The sequence below is a fragment of the Manis javanica genome, chromosome 2 (genome assembly GCF_040802235.1).
Source record: "Manis javanica isolate MJ-LG chromosome 2, MJ_LKY, whole genome shotgun sequence".
NCBI classification, from domain to species: Eukaryota; Metazoa; Chordata; class Mammalia; order Pholidota; family Manidae; genus Manis; species Manis javanica.
This window is the reverse complement of record NC_133157.1, coordinates 52,917,017-52,934,506: the sequence shown is the minus strand read 5'-3', so window position 1 is coordinate 52,934,506 and position 17,490 is coordinate 52,917,017. Positions and strand designations below refer to the sequence as shown.

General features: G+C 42.7%; 2 protein-coding genes across 25 annotated transcripts in view; one reads left to right on the top strand and one right to left on the bottom strand.

Moving 5' to 3' along the window:
• Window positions 1-17,490, bottom strand: part of NFIB (nuclear factor I B) — a 419,383-nt gene that overhangs the window by 232,078 nt on the left and 169,815 nt on the right. The window lies entirely within an intron of this gene.
• Window positions 1-17,490, top strand: part of LOC140847688 (uncharacterized) — a 52,933-nt gene that overhangs the window by 12,827 nt on the left and 22,616 nt on the right. For 4 of the 16 annotated variants that reach the window (XR_012127717.1, XR_012127718.1, XR_012127713.1 and 1 more), the window contains exon 3: window positions 14,663-14,741. The exons of 9 other annotated variants lie outside the window; for them this stretch is intronic. The gene's annotated coding sequence lies outside the window, so the exon portion shown is untranslated. Of the gene's footprint in view, window positions 1-6,806; window positions 9,124-9,205; window positions 12,434-14,662; window positions 14,742-16,225; window positions 17,113-17,490 lie in introns of those variants that run through there. 3 more of the 16 variants (XR_012127721.1, XM_073228513.1, XM_073228511.1) reach the window with 3 other exon arrangements.

The following is a 17,490-nucleotide window of genomic DNA, read 5'->3' as shown; positions in this document are numbered from 1 at the left end:
ATGTCTGGCACCATTCTGAGTTGCCCTCAATATTCTTTTTGTCATTATCTTTTAAATTGTTTTTGTTATATAAACAAATAAAAACAAAGAAGAATAGCTTTAAATGAGCTTTTTAATTTTAACTAGATTTAATTGTTCCCTTTAAATGAACATTTAAAATACAAATGACATGCTTGACCTGTCGCATCTCCTAAAGTTTGTTTCACTTGCCCTTGTTCCAACCCAATATTTGCTTCTGTACACATATACTATTTGCATAGTTATAACCTTAAGATGTGTATAATTTTGTTATATAACCTTTTATTTGCATCACTGATATGAGGGGAAGGGTGCAAAATTGTAAATGTTAAAGCTGGAAGAGACTTGGAATTACTAGACAAAAGATAAAGAAACAAAACTGGCAAACAGCCTGTGTTTTGTCCTATCATATTACTGTGTTGAATTTCACTGTCAACATTTAAAAATTGGGATCTTTTGCTTAAAAACCTAGATATCCTGCTTTTCTCGAAAAAGTAGAAGGTGCAGCACTTTCTGGACAAGTGTTGTGCACGGGTTGGAGCAGAGTAGCTGCTGTGCTCTTAGATGGGCCACCGTCACTCCCTGTTGGATTACACTGACCCACTTTTCTTACTTAGGTTACCGACTTGCCTCTGATGCCCACGAGTTTACAACCCTTGGTCTAGACCAAATGCTCTTCTTATAGATGAAAAATAAAAACAGGCTTGAGAGAGGTAAAGTGGCTCGCTTGAGGCTACCACGCTCATCAGTAGCAGTGCCAGCCTTGTAAAAGAGGCCTCCTGACTGCACCAGCCCTCTTCCCATGACTATTTCTGTGCACGTGGAGAAATAGGGTTTTGTGTGCCAGTATGAAAACCTCGCCAGAACTCCCATAACCACAAGCTTCTTTATAGTCTGAAATGTCCCAAGTTAGCCACCCACCACCTTTTATGCTCCAGGTCATAATTAACATCTGGTGTCCCCAAAGCCAGACATGTGAACCACCACAAATCCCGGCCTATCACAGTGAGGCCTGTTCTTTCTCTCAGCAAAAACAAAATACCAGAATGCAGGTGAGGAAATCTGGTCACCTTATGGAGATAACATCACATTTGCTCTAGTTGATAAAGGACCTACCTAATGAAAAAGTCCTTATAGTATTGCATCATAGAGGTGTCATGATATGCCAATACCCCAGTAGACACTATCCTACAAAATATAAAATTCCCATATCTATAGAGAGACTATATTTTCTGAATGGTAACTCAAGACACATGGTGCAACAAAGAACTTTTTTTTTAATGAATTTAAGATTTGGGGACATTTTCTAAAAATTAAAAAAAGTGAATCATTGTTAGCTATGGTTTGAGAAATGGGCTTTATGAAAAATAATAAAAATTATATACTATCTAGAAATGTCTGATCTCTATGCCATGTGGTGATTCTTAGAAATTTGCCTTAAATGTGGAATTTGATGACAGTAGCTGCCAGTTGTCATTGCTGTGAAGTATCTTATGCAGGTTGCTCTTGTTTGTAGTGTTTCATTCTTCAGACAGGACATCAACTGTCTCAGTTCCACTCCTAAAGGGAGATGGACCTGAGAATTCACATACAACATCATGGAGTTAACACAGTAAATAATTGAGAAGCTCGTACATTATGTACATGTTGAGTCTACAGTTACCCTCTTGGCAGGCACAGAAGAGGCCCATATTCGTCCAGGCTCAAGGCTTATTCTCAGAAGCAGTCTTAATGGCCCTCCTTTTGGCCAAAGCACCACCTCAGCTGAGCAGCAGTGAGCAGTCTACTCAGCTTTTGGGAGGCCAGACTGTGCCGAGTTTCCCTGAGGTCCAGATAAGCAGGCTTCATGGGATCATTTTAAGTGACTACTTGCAACCTGTCTGCTCACATTTACTGTGACCAATGGCAGCACCTTATTTAAGTAAGGTCTCCCCTGGGGCAATGGTTTCCCCCAGCCTCAGTTTAATTGAGTGTCATGATAACTGATAATGACAACCATGTACTGAGGTCTAACTATAACTCTGCTGTGTGTGCAATATGTCACATATATTATCTCAGCCCTTTGAAAGATGACGAGCCTGAAACTTGGGCGAGGCTAAGTAACCAATGGAAGGTCATGGTGCCCTTAATCCAGGTCTTTACAATTCCAAAGCCCATGGCCTTGGTGGACCAGTACACATGACAAGGACACAGAGCAGGGCTGTAATCATCGAGGTGAGTCTGGCCCCTTCACAGGCGTTATCTTGGGAGTCTTCACAAGGATTCCTTAGAGCAATTTTAGCACTTTTCTTTGAAATTGCCTTTAGAACCCCAGGCACATTCTTTTACATATATCAATGGGACACATCTTCTTCCTTTGAATGTGGATTTGAGTTTGGATATAACCATGTGGTGATTAAAGAACTTTTCGAGCTGGGTAAACCAGTTTGGGTTGAAAACGAGGTATGGAGAATGCCATAAGGTTATTTTCACTCCCCAGCATGTCTTGAAGGTGATGGGACAGAGGCTTTAGATGTGATGCTTTAAGGCACTAGAGTTTGGGGTTGAAATCCTGATTCAGCCACCCAGCAGCTATGCAATTCTGAACAAGGCATGAACTAATTCTTCATCCAGGTTTCTTTACCATTAAGAAGAGCATAAGAAAATAATGCCTGCCTCACTGTTGTTGTTTGGGAATCAAAAAATACCGTATGTCAAAATATGCAAGAATGTGTCTAAATGTCCTTTATCAATGAATGTTTCCTGAATCTGTCAGATTATTACTTGTCTTTGGCCTTGTCCTTCAAGTACGGTGAGAGATGAGAAGAGTTAATATGGCCTATGACAACGACCAGATCCCAGGGCCTGAGTGCCACTGGGCCTGGCATATAGCATTTATCTAAAACCAAGAGGCACGTCCTCAGTTCCCTGGTGCCAAAGGAGATAGATTTAAAGGAGGCTGTGGTGTGGTTTGTGTGGTTTGAAGTCTCTAGGAAGCAGTTTCTCTAGAAATGTAGGAATACAATAACATCTTAAGCAAGTGCCCCTTCCTAAACATTTATGGTGTGCCTGCCCTATGGCAGGTCCTGGCTCAGGATGGGACATGGGGCACTGCTCCTGTCCTCAGGAACAGTTTCCAAAGGGTTGGCTTAGTGACAGACATAGAATGTCTTAACCCTTTTCCCAGATGCTCTTTGCCTCTGCTGTGGCCCTGGGACTTTTATCTTAATTCTTCTGACCCTCTCCACCCTCTTTTTTTTTTTTTTAATACACTTATTTTGCTATTGGGGGAGGGGACTGTAAAATGAACAAGATCACTTTTAAATGGTAGTTTTTATAAGATGTTATAAACTTGTATCTTTTTAACATTAAAGTGCAGTGTATGTTCCTTCGTGGTATATTTAGGATATTTAAATAAAAAATGAGGCTTTTCTAAAAAAAAAAAATGATACCCAAATGATAAGAACTGAGAACCCCAGTGATACCCAAATGATACCAAATGATACCCAAATGATAAGAACTGAGAACACCCCAGAACCCACTAACACAATAGTGCCATTCAAGTATGAATAAGATGGGTAACTCTTTAGGTAATAAACGAGCACCTGCTAGGGCCAGGAAATACAGTATGAACAAGACAAATAATATTCTAGCAAAGAGAAAAGAGACCTGGAATAGGGAGGGGGAGAGGAGAATATAGGGGTTGCTAACAGAAATATGGAATCTGTGTGGTAGTGGTGTTCTGAATTCATAGGCCTGCTAGGCTTCCCTATGAGGTCAGAAGGGTGGTCTGAGAATTCTAGAGACCTTGCAGTGAGATGTTTAATGAAAGAAGGACAAGAGGAGGTGTGCCAACTTTTTGCAGTATATGGTAAATCAAGGGTGTCTGCTGAGGACGGGATGGGAGCAGCCTCTGAGGGGAGCTGTAGAGCATCGGCCAGGGATCTACACTGCTTCGAAGCACCCTGAAAGCTTGAATACTCTGAGTAATCTTTTCCCTTCCAAGCTTAGTTCATTTTCACATTATAACACTTACTAACCATCTTAGTTCACTTAATCTTCTTAATGATCCTATAATACAAGTGCAATATTGTCTCCAATTTACAGAAAACTAGAGTACAGAGAAGTAAATTTATTACATAGCTCCTCCCAAAGTCAGAAGCAGGATTTGAACCTAGGCAGTGTGGTTCCAGACCCTTGACTCTTAACCACCAGTTTTATACAAATATTTTCTTCTCCCCTGCATGCCCTGCCCCCAAAAGAATGGCTTTGCCCAACCTTGAAATCTCTTGTCCTTCTTGTAGGGCTCATTCTAGGCCCCACAGCTCCCTAAGAGGGAGCCATAAGCATGTCAACCTTTGCACAACTACGGAGCAATACTAAATGCCGAGCAAGACTTAGTCACCAAGGAGAAAAGAGGCACTTAAGCAGGCTTGGCCTAACTCCTTGGATCCTAAAAGCATTAAGACATAAGTGCCTGTCTTTCTTCCTGTGCTTTAAAAAAATAATTTGTTGTCCAGCTATCTATACAATGGAATATTATATAGTGATGAGATGAATAAACTTCTTCATAACAAGCATGTAGGAAAGTGCACATCCTGAGTGTCTAACTAGATGAATTATCCATGTCACCACCACCTATATTAAGAACTGGAAAATTACTGGCAACCCAGAAACCATGTCCTGCTCTCTGCCAGTTACTGCCCCCACCATCTTTCCTACAGATAACTACTATCCTGATTTCTACAAATATGTATTGTCTGTTTTTGAACTTTATAGAGAAGCATATGCTCTTTTATGTCTGAACTATTTTGTTCAATATTTCATATGAGATTCATTCTTGCTGTTGCAGATAACAAAGTTTATGTTTTTTCCCCCCACATTGCAGTATGGAATTCTACTGAATGCATACAACACAATTTATCTATTCTCTCCTTGGCAAACACTGGGTTAGTTCCAGTTTGGAGACAATACAAATAACGGAGTTATGAACATTCTTCTACATGTTTTCCAGTGTCCATATGCATGCATTCTCTTGGGCATAAACCTGGAAGTAGAATTTCTGGGTTATGAAGTAGCCTATATAAATTTTAGTAGATAATGCCAAATAGATTTCCAAAGTCATTGTACTAATTTACACTCCCACCAGCAATGTTTGACAATTCTAGTTGTTTTATACCTTCACCAACACTTTGTATAATCACTCCCTTTTATTCCTGGAGTACTATTTCAATGTGGTTTTAATTTGCACTTTCCAGATAACTAATGAGGTTAGCTGCTTTTCATTTGTTTATTGGTCATTTGATACCCTTTTTTGTGGAATGTCTGCTCAAATATTTTGCCCATTTTTAGTTGGGTTTCTTCTGTTTTTTCTTATTGATTCATAGGAGTTGTTTATAGATTCTGGATGAAACCTTTGTCAGTTCTGTTACAGATTTCTCTTCCCACTTCGTGGCCTATAATTTTACTTACTTAATGTAAGTAATTATTACTTAATGTAAGTAACGTAATTATTACTTAATGTAAGTAAAGTAAAAAAAATATATATTTTTATGAGTTAACACATGTTGAAGCATAATCGCCATACAATAAACTGAACATATTTAAGGTAATCTGGTAAGTTTTATATATACATACATATATATATATATATATACATACACACACTCATGAAAATATCACTAAGATAGGAAACATTTCAATCACCTCCAAAGGGCTTTCTGTGCCTTTTGGTAAACCCTCCCTCCTCGTCTCTCTGCAACTGCTTTCTATAAACCAAATTATAATTTGGTTTGCACATTCTAGAATTGTATGTAAATGGAATTACACAGCATGTACTCTTTTTTGTTTGGTTTCTTTCATTCAGCATATTTTAACATTTATCCATGTTGTTGTATGTATCAATAGTTCATTTATTATGTAGTATTCCATTGTATGGTATATCACAATTTACCAATCACCTTTTAGCAAGTAATTAGATTATCACTTTAATCACTTACCATTGTTATCATTTTAATATTTGTATGCCTAATGATTAATGGTATTGAGCATATTTTTATTTATTTTCCATTCCTATATGTTCTTTGGTGAAGTGTCTGTTCAAATCTTTTGCCCATTTTAAAAACTGAGCTGTTGGTTTTCTTATTATTGAGTTATTATATAGTTTTTGTTTTGTTTTGTTTTGTTTTGTATATTGTGGGTACAAGACCTTTATCAGCTATTTGCTGTATCTTCTACCAGACTGTGGCTTTTCTTTTCAGTCTCTTAACCATGTCTTTTGAAATGTAGAATTTTATAATTGGATGAAGGAAAAATTATGGATCACTCTTTGAGTTTCATATCTAAGACATTTTAGCTAATCCAACATCACAAAGATTTTTCTCACCATTTCCTTTGGAATTTTAGAGTTTTATGCCATTTTTAAGGTTGGTAATCCATATAACGGTAAATTTTGTAGATTGTGCAAGGTATGGATTGAAATTCATTTTCTTTTAATGTAGATATCCAATTGTTCCTGTGCCATTCATCGAAAAGATTCCCTGTTCTCTACTGAGTTGCCTTAATGCCTTTGTAGAAAGTCGATAGTCCATATATGTATAGGTCTATTTCCAGACTCCATTCTAGTTCATTGATCAACTTATCTATCTTGATACCAATAACACACTGTCTTTTAGTAACTGTAGCATTATAATAATAAAATCAAGTACTGTTAGTTCTCTGAATTTGTCCTTTTTATATTATCTTCTGAGGAGCTTTTCTGCTGTTCTTTTGATGAATTCTTCTGGTGCTTTGTTTTGTCTTTTTTTTAGCACATTTTCTCTAAGAAATCTGGAATCTGTGCAGACAGACTCTTACAACTTGGAGCTGGAAGTAACACCTGTGGACTTTAATTCCTTCATTCCTTTGGGCTTAAATGTTATTTTTATTCAGATCTCTTATAAAAATGTTTGAACCTCAAAGGGTATAGAGCTGTGGTGATGTTAAGCCAAATAGACATCAGCTATAATGGTAACTGATAGCCAGCAGACAATCTGACTCTTTTGGAAAGAGACTCTTGGACCAAACTCTTGCGGGGTGGGAAAGCCCAGGTGAACGGAGGGAAGGAAGGGTGCCTCTAATTTACAGTAATCCCTATAAGATGCCAGGTATTGTGCTGCCTGTTTTGTACACAGCATCTTATTTTATCTAAGCCCCTTGTAGGAATATCCTCTAGAGCATGGTCAACAAACCTCTTCTGTAAAAGACCAGATGTCTCAGGTGGGGCCAAGTTCACAGACATGGACCTGTGCATTTGCACACCACCACACACTTAGAAAGGTTCTGTGCTTGGTTTAATGCTCTGCTGTCATCATGTTGAAACTCTTGATTTTGTTTCTTTGTTTGCTTGTTTTTTTAAATAAGAGGGACTGAATTTTCATTTTCAACTGGATATTCTACAGCCAACCCAGGTATTTGGCTTTGTGGGCCAAATATTCTCTTTTACATTCCTACTCAACTCTGTCCATGATATACAAAAGCAGGCATAGATGATATGTAAATGGTGAACTTGGCTGTGCTTCAATAAATAGTATTTTTGCATCATGAGATATTTTGCCTCTTTTTTTCCTACAATCATTGAAAAACGTAAAAACCATTCTTAGCTCACAAGTCATACGGAAATAAGCAGTGGGTTCTCTTTGGCTTGTGGGTGGTATTTTTCTAGCCCCTCCCTGAGGAAACTCCTGCACATGTGCAACAGATGACATGTACAGGAAGGTCACATCACAATTGTTCCTAAATGCTCCAAACTAGAAACAACTCAAAGTCCCTGCAAAGGTAGAATGGTTAAATACACTGTAGTTTATTTATATGCAACATATGGTTGAAAGAAAAAAGAAAATCATAAAAGAATACATGTGGTATGATGCTATTTATATAAAGTTCAAAAACAGACCTACATTACCGCTAAAACTAAAATAAAAATAAAAAGCAAGGAAATAATTATAAGGAAAAAATCAGGATAATGGGTACCTCCCAGGAGAGGTGGTTCTGGGGAAACAACTTCTGAGGTCTTGGCATGGTACATTTCTTGACCTGGACCATGTTGATGCTGGTGTTTGCTATATATTTATTTTTTCAACTATACCTTATACCTTTCATGGATCTACTGTGAAATGTGTATCTTATCATTTAAAAAATTTCAGTTCCTAATTCTAACTCTGAGTTGGCATTTGGAGCCCCATTTCATAGTGAGGCTGGCGAAAGGGGAAGCCACATGCCCAGGCCACATGTTTCCAACTTCCTGAAACTCCTTTGATATAATTTTGAAGACCTTTGGCATCCATCTGGCCCTGGGCTTCACACTGGCCAAGAGCAATCTTGGCTTTTATAGCATTCAAATGTTTTTCTTCTCAGTTTACTTTTGTCTCAGATACTAATTCTCTCTGCCAAATTTCCTCAAGGTCAAATCCACATTATTATGGGTTCCATTGTCTTAAAGCCTTTCTTGTTTGCAAATTCCATTTTTCCTAATTTTAAAATACAATTATAAATAATTCAATCACATTGAATTGCACAGTAGATGTGTGTACTGGCTACTTTCCCTTTATCCCCCTGTTCCTCAGAGCTTATTCTCTTCCTAATATTTCTACCTTCTGTCTCTCTCTATGTCACTGTATGTTGCCATTACCAGGCAGGGCTAAATTGAAAGAAAAGAAAAATATGTGTTCATGGTTGGAAAGAACAAAGGACACCAGTTTAGGAGTAAGGCAACCTGAGTGTGAACCTCCATGCAACCTGTCAGCTGTGTGCTCATAGCCAGTGACCTAACCTCTCTGAACCTTCTTTTCTTTCTTAAAAGAAGTGAGGGCTATTAACTATAACAAAGAGAGTCGTTGAGAGAATTAGATACATAAAGGTTAAAGAAGAAAACCTGTGAAGTGTACCTAGTTCAACACATTTGCTGTTGCAAGTCTTTTGGTGGGTGTGCAATAAATTCGAGTTTTCTTTCTCCTTCCTTCACTTCTGCAAGATTTTTTTGTCTTCCCTCATCAACCATGTTAATCCAGCAATTGCTTAATGAGAGAAAAGGATGATAGTAGGTCGGGAACAGGAAAATCAAAGGTGGAAGAAAGATTCTGCTCCTGAGCCTGGGGAAAGAGCATACATCACTTTCCACATTATTTGACCATTTGCTTTTCTACTACTCATTTTTCCTTTGAATTCACAGGTCTATTCATACCTAGAAGTTGAAGAACCATAGCAAGGCTGCTGTCAGAATCTTTAGAGAGCCTAAGAGAACTGCATCATGATTTTAGGAATAAAAATCACTTCCATGTAAATCACTTAGAACCCTCAATGGCATATTGTCAGCACACAATAAATGTTGGATATTATTACTGTTATTGTTGTTCAGGACAACCTCCCAGTACATACAACAGAAATTGTAAGGTCATTAGCTGCTTCATTTGCCAAATGCATACCCAAGTTACAAATGGTAGCGATGGTTGTTCCTTTTAGCATTTCCCAGTCTCCCCTGTCATTTTCCTCCCTGTTTCATTCTGCCTCTTCCAGAACAAACATCATTATAATCACTTCTTGTTCACATCTCTGATATCCCCATGGCTCTTGCTGCTCTCACTGGTAGTAGTAACACCTCTGAATTTACTACCATCTGCAAATATCATTAGCTATTGTTTATTCCCTCTCCCACACTATTAATGAAGACGTTAATTAAGACCAGAACTAACACTGACCCCAGCAGCAATCCACTAGACATTTATCCAACTGGATAAACTTCTGTTAGTCATTACCCACTGCTCACAGACATTACCACTACTCCATTCCGTTTATCTGCTAATTTGTGAGAGACTGGGGGAGAGAATTCGGGGAGCCCAGTATTATTTAAAAATTAACACTCTGATACTTATGGTTTGGAGAAGGGATTTGGTGGAGTATCAGAAGAGTGGCTGTCAGTAGTAAGCACAAGGGAAGTGAGCCAGCCTCCAGAAGAATTTGGTAATTGCCTGGCTATACTTATGGGTTTCTGAGAATTTAGTAATACACTGTGAGGCTGGAGAATTTAGTAATATACCTATACAAATTAGCGAGTTTTCTTCCCAGCGGCTTCCATTTACAGATGATCAGACTAAGGCCCAAAGAAGAAATGACATTTGCCCAAGGTCACTTCCCTGCTTAGTGACAAAACCTGAATTGGAACTTGGGGCTCTAACCTCCAACCCCATGCTTTTTGTAGAAGCAAAGTAATCTTCCTTTGCAGAAGTTCTGTCAGACACCTGCCCATCAGCCTTTGGCCACTAAAACCTAAGCTTGTGGAGCACGGTGACCAACAACTTCATCTTTTTGTCTCCAGCAAACTGTCTCCTATAGTAGGAGTTCTTTTCATACTGGTTAAAGGAATGAGCATTATTCACCACAAGGCACTGTTCTCTCAACCTCTAAATTAGTGGTTCTCAACTCTGGCTAAACATTAGAATCACCCAGGGGAGCTTTTTAAAAAATACCAATGCCTATACCACACCCCTAGAAATTTAGATTTAATTGGATTGAGGAGAGGCCCAGGCACTGGTAATTTTTTAAAGCTCCCCAGGTGATTCTAATGTGCAGCTAGGGTTGAGAGCCATCTCAGAGGATAAAATGTTTTTCCAAAGATGCCTAAATTGGGACATTTCTTGCTCTATAGAATGGGGTCAGTACAGAACTGCTATAACTTAGGAGCAATCCTTTCTCTTAAACAGGAAATGGACTGCTCTTCAAACCTTTTCCTTGTGAAGAATGCTAATTACATTGCCAATTCAGAATGATGTCATTTGGCATTGATAGATCTGGTGGTGGTATTTACACCTGGCAATTTTTCCAAACTTTAGTTGTGTAGGCAGGAGAGCCAACTTAAAGCTGTCAGGCAGTCCCAAAGTGAGTTCCCAGTTTAGTGTAAAAGCTGGCCCAGTGGAAACAAAGTCAAGCAAAGAACAGAGGATGTACCAGTGTTTGAGGGGTTTGCTTATTCAGACATTAATACCCACTGCAGTAACAAATGCCTTCCTGCCACTAGTGTGGCAATGAAGCCTTAGTAATGAAGAATGTATGTCAAAGACAAAATGAGGAAACATAATCTCAGGCTTCTTCCTGGACAAGAGCCCAAGAAGAATGGAAGACCTGGCTCTGGAATGCTTCAGAGGCTCCTAGTTCTATGGTATCACACTTTGTGGTCTTCTCCATTTTAGGGGGATACTCCTAAATGACTAAATGCCCAGCACCACACACAACCCAGAACTGGGGAGTTCCAAGTGCTCATGCCTGGTTGTGCGGGCTGTTCACTGCCCAAGGGTGCCTGGTGCATGGGGGGTGAAATCTGCCCTGAGGAGACGTGCTTCCAGAAAGGACAGGCAGCCCTATTTGGAGTTCACAGAAAGATGCCACGTGGGAATGGGGACACCTGAAGAAGAAGCAAGGCACAACAGGTTCCCCCATCCTCTTCATAAGTAGCAGAGGCCCTGTGATGAAAACAGGGAAGGAGAGAGAAGAGCAAACAGATGATGCAAAGGGTTGGGAAGCACTGCAAGGGACTGTCCCCCCGCACAATGTGCTCCAGTATCAGTGCCTCTTAATGCTTGTTGAGACTGGGATAGAACAGGAAAATATACAGGAAGCCAGTGAAATGTGGAAATAGAGCATCTATAGAACAGACAGTAAGACCCACAGAAAAAGGAAATCTATGGTGGGAACAATTTTAATGTGTTCATGTCTCACCAACTGAAGTTGCGGCCCCAGCCATGGCTTACAGGCCTTACCTGCTGCTGTTACAACCTGGCTCGGCTCCCAGGAAAGAGAAAGAACAAGAAGGAATCCTAGCCACAGTCACTGGTGGAGCACTAGGCCAGGCGCCTCCACCCATGCTTGCTTCTAGAGGCACCCCACTGTTGTCCTAAAATGCTGCTGGAGAAACAGCTGAGCTAGAAAATGACTCCTCTGGAGGAAAAAAAAAAATCAGTCATTTTGACAAGGTCAAGATACCAAGAAAACAGCGTTTCCAATTGAGAAGTTATGGGTCAAGACCACAGTTCATTAGGACTTAATCTTTTCTGCCTCTCTCTTAGACTTTTTTGGCCATGATGTGATTTTTAATATGTCGCCCAAAACAGAGGCTCATTGGGTACACAGTCTCAAGTAAAAACATGTAAATAGTTGGATTTGGGATAAGGGTTCTCTCCCCCTTCACTAAAAAGGAAGACTCTATTGGGGGGGGAGTGGAATGATGGAGCCAAATCATCCCATCTATGAAAAAATCATCCCAGGTGGTTTGGGGCACAGAGTTAGTGTGCTCTGCTGAGGTCTGCACTGCTCTAGTCCTGGGGCTCCGCAGGGAAGTTGCCCTTAGGATGGGGCAATTTGGATGATTTCCCTTTTGCCTGTATCTTGGAAAGCTCATGAAGTGAGAAGGAGGGAGGGAAGGAGGGAAGGAGGGAGGGAGGAGAGAGGGAGAGTTAGGGAGGATCCATTTTTGAACACAGGCTGCTTGCTGACCTTGCTCTTGGCTTTTTCACATACGCAGTTCCACTTGTCTTTAGACCAGTGCTGTGAGGTAGGTGTAGCAGTCTGACTAGTAAGTGGACAGGTTATGTTCAAACTATGTTTTTCTGATTTCAAAGCTTTTCCCACTCCGCCAGCTAAATATGCACACATGTACACCTATGTATACGCATGTACATATGTCTTATAACATCAGTGTTTTTTAATATTGCCCTTATCAACAAGCAACCAGACAATGAGGGTGAATTTATCTCTGCTTCTTTATACTTTTCTCAGGCTAAACGATTTTTTCCTCTTCAGAGTTGCCCCCGCACCATGTTGATTTCATGTATCTGTATATTACTGAAGAAAGGAGAAAAAGAAGAAGGGGTGAGGCCAAGGAAGATCATTTGTTCTGGTTCTCTTGCCTCCTGGGCTTGGATCACTTTTCTGTTTTGATATTCTTTCTTTCTTTTTTTTTTGGTGGTGGGGATGGCATCATTTTGCCAACCCCATGCCACTGGACTGTGGGAATTCTCAGGTCTGCTTTAGATAAACAGTACAGCCCCATTTTTCCCACAACCTTCTGATAGCTGAAATCTCCCCCCGCTACTGCAAGATGGCCATCCTTGGAGAAGCTCCTTTCAAGCAGCCATTCTATACTTTCCTTAAAGAGGAGCTGAAGCCCTCACCCCCATTGCCAGGGGTCCTACCATTTTTTTTTCCACCCTGAGAGGCAGTGGAGAGGGGCCAGGGTGGGGATGCGCCTGGGGAAGCTGCAGCCTTCCTGCCCATTGGCCACCTGCAGAGGAAGGCCCTGGCCAGGTTTTCCCTGTGTCTCCCTGGAGCAGACACAGATGCTTCGGGAGGAGATGCTATCACAAAAGGGTTTATTAGGGGAAAAAAAAGTGTGAAAGTGATGGGGCTGTTGGCAGGGATGCGTGTTCCATGCTTCAGCCTCTGCTGTCTGCAATCTCCATTTACTGTGATTCTTCACTTTCTCCACTTCCCACTTTGCAAGGGTTCATGTTCCCTTTATAAAGAAAAGCAATCCCCAGGTGAAGATATTTACAGGTTTTATTAAAGTAGGTGCAAAGGAAAAGGCTGGATTGGGGGGCATGGGGTGAGGGCTGATAATGGCTGCTGGAGAGAGAGGAAGAGAGAGGGGGCAAGAGAAAGAGGAGGCAGGCATGCATGAGAGTCCCAAACAGCGGCCAAGAAGCACAGAAAGGGCTGCTGGGGGTACAGGGCTGGCGCTGGGGGAAGTGTGCCAAAAGCCTTATAGAAAAAGAGCAAAGACCTGAACAGGAGGAATGGGTAAAAACTGAAGAGCAAATGGACTTTGGGATCCTCTTGGCAGAGAGTGTTGCGAACAAAATACAAAACAGGCCACCGTGACAACTCAAGCAGAAGTTCGGAGGAGGCAGTCAGGAGATGCCACAGAAATGGCCTAGCACATAAATAAATAACTGCCAGAGTATGCTAATATGCTGTGGGCCTTTAAAGAAAGGGAGAGCAGGAGAGAGAGAGAGAATGAAAGTCTGAGATGGACAACATCAAGTGAAAGCAAAAGCCGACCAGAGACAGAGACAGACAGGGACAAAACACACCCACATAGCCAGTCCCCAAGAGAAGAACACAGAGAGAGAGTCACACAGAAAGAAAGACAGAAAGGGCTGAAAGAGGGGGGTAGGGTGAAGGGGTGGGAGTGGGGCGAGAGAGAGACAGAGAGAGGGGGAGAGAGAGAGACAGACTCCAGCCCAATGGGGGAGACTTGGCAGGTGGACAGCAGCAGCCGGGCCAGGCAGTAACTACACTTGCTGTGTCTCCTCTATTGTTGTCTTGGACGGGGGCTGGGGGGAGTTGTTTGTTTGTTTTGTTGTTTGGCCTCTTTGTCTCTTTTGTTCCAAGCAGTTAGTTTGCTTCTTTCCCAGACAGTGGACTGATGGAAGAGCTTTATGGATTTTTCTTAAAGGGACAGGATTAGCTAGCTCACCAGCACATTCATTATTAGTGATTTCTCAGTCCTAACCAGTTCCTACCTAAATGACTATGTCTTTTTTTTTAAAGCTTATATTAAGAATGGAATGGAGAGTGTTTATGCTGTTTCTGTGCCTTGTTAACAAGAATAAATTGGCCAATTTCACCCTCCTTCCAGGACTCCCTCCCTCCAGGGTTGCCAGTGTTGCAGGGGAATGAAGGAAAGGCAAAAAGGAAAAGAAAACCCAAAAACAAAGGTAAATGGAAAAGATACATAAATAATGCCAAACACATCGGAAATTGTGTTCTACTTTTTTTTCTTTAAATTTAGGCACCAAGATTAGGAATATAAACTTGAGGATTTAAATAACTAGCAGAAGAGTAGCTTTGGAGGAAGAGAGGTGACAAGTCATCCCTCCCCTGATATTGCTAAGGCACTGCAGGCTTCCCTGACCTCTACCCAGGCCCCTTTCCTCCCAGGCCTTCGCAGGCTCCATCCCAGAGGATAAATGGCACAGCACTGGGAGTGCTGGGAGCCTATCTTGAAGAAACAGACTGTTAACACACTCAGGCAGCGGAATGCCAGTGCTGGAGGGTACTGAGTCAACTCGACTGAGCTGCTTTTTTTGTTTATTTGAGGAGAGGTAGGGAAAAGGGGTATCCTGGAAGCCTTTGACTTTTTGGTTCCACAGAGGCTCCCAGCTTCCTGCCCTCTGGAGTAGTTAAAATAGGTTTTGGTCTAAATCAGACAACTTCTGAAGGAAATGAAAATTTCAAAACATCTCCAAATTCATCTACCTTCAAGTATTCAATTTTTCTCTAGTCCCATGTTCTTAATCCTCTTTCTCCCCTCCTCTCCTGCCTTAAAATGTCCCACTGAAGTCTTAGGTGGGGGAGATTAAAAATAAATAAATACAATTCAAGGGCCTGGGGCCCTAGGAAGGGTACAGAGGGGTGGAGATGGGAAAGGGAAGTGGGGGCTCCTGTGTGAATGGGACCCTTTATATTCGCAGTGAACAGAATCAGAGTGGACACTCCTGACTTCCCAAGGGCGACTGCTACAGTGGGAGGGTATGCGGTGGCTCTAGGGGGTTAGGGTGCTTCTCTTCCACCCCACCCTCCAGGCATTTGGAATTTAAAAGGAAACAGAGACAGTCCTGTTAACTGCCCGGGCTTGGAGGTGGTAGGGTGAGGAGTTAAAAAACAGGCTGCTTACACTCACAACTTGATCCACAAACCCTCCTCTACCCTAATCTTTCTCCTCTCCCCGCTCCCCATGCCTTTTTCACAACCACCCTAGGGGGCCCACTATGTTACTGAATGGTTTTGTTAATGCTGGGGTGCCATTTGAAGGGCAGCAGGGAAACTTCCCGCTTTTCCAGGCCTCCTTCCTCTGGGTTTTCCCCACACACAGCTTGGTGGCAAAGAAGACCAAGGTGTTCAGGGACCAGCCCTAGGTTGGGGGTGGGGGCTAGTGGGGAACGAAGTGCGACTTTGGTACTGGACAGTGGGAGGCACAGCTGGAGGGAGCGTGGAGGTTGCTCACTGGGCGTGGGTGGGGCACGTGCTAGCCCAGAGCAGTGCCGAGAATGTGGTGCAGGGCAGGTCTCCCGCGGCTCTTGGGGGAGGGGGCATTTGTAGCCCTATTTGCTTTGAGTAGACATCTCACGTCCAAGGTCACAAGAGGTAACTGATATCCTCCTCATCGTGAGCATAAAGCAAACTTTACTCTGATTCCCAGGCGTTGGAGCAGCCCAGCTGGAGTAACCCGTTAGCCCCTGTGGATGTTACTCAGGGTCAGGCGTACTCTAAGATTTACGACGGTAGGTATGCAAGGACATATGGATTGAGGCAAAGAGAGCTGACCGACCCTAGCAGGGTCAAGTCCGGTTCCAAGCCCAATCCAGTGGTGTGCAGAGCCACCGCGGAGACCCGAGATCCAGGAGCCAGCAACGCGCCATCCCCGGTGGATTTCGTTTCTGTTCTCTGCCTGTGTCCTAGCAGCGCATCAGCAGAGCCATTTGGCGCCCCAGTGTTCCCGCTGACTAGTTGGTTTAAAAGTTGAAGCCCTGGGTAGTAAGGCTGGCCACAAAAATCTCAAACCCCACTAATTCCAGGCAAAATAAAAGCGTAATAGGCCACAAAATAACCAACTTGGGGCACTTTCCATGGTAGTCTCTGGGCCAGGCACATGGAGCTGCGGGACCTGGAGGGAGTGAACCTTTGTACCTCCAATTCCCCGTGTGTGGGAAGACCTCAGAGAGGGGTTAGAGCCGGGTCTCTCTACTGCCTACTTCTATCATCTAAACAAGCGTGGAAACAGCCCCCCACACATGCCGCATCCACAATTCCCAGTTAGGAGGGTGGGGGGCAGGAGGCACAGAAGGCTAGCCTTGAGCCGGAGCCTGGCACAGTTTGCCTCTCACCAGGACGTAGGATCTCCCAGGGAGATAGAACCTATCTGGAGAAATCGCGGCCTGGTCAGCCCCTGGCCCCCACTCCAGGAGACAACCCGCCCGGCGCGAAGGGCGCGTCTCGCGAGCCTCGCGCCTGGGAACTGGAGTGCAGGCGGACGCTCGAGGCTCCAGCAGGGTGGAATTTTAAGGAAAAAAGCAAATCTGAAAAAAATAAATAAATTGAACAAAACTAAACTGCAAGCCAGCAAGTCCTGCTGAAAGTGGGGTGGGGGAGGAAGGGGCGGAACGGCAGAGGCATCGAGAGTGGGGGATGTGAAAGGAACTCCGTCCCTTGCAGAGTCGGTGCCTTCTGGGGCTCTGCTGCTGCGTGTTCCCACCCGCAAGGTTTGGATGCACTGGGGCGGCCGAGGGTGGGAGGGAGGGGAGAGTAGAGGAATAGGTGGAGGAGGAAGGGAGGGTTTTTTTCCCCTTCTGCCAGAGCCAGCCGAGGCTACCCTGAGGTGGCAAAGCGCAAGAAAACTTTGGAAAGTTTCTGTAGCGTAGTTAGTGGGGGAGGTGCAGGGCATGCAAGAAGTGCTGGGGTGGGTGT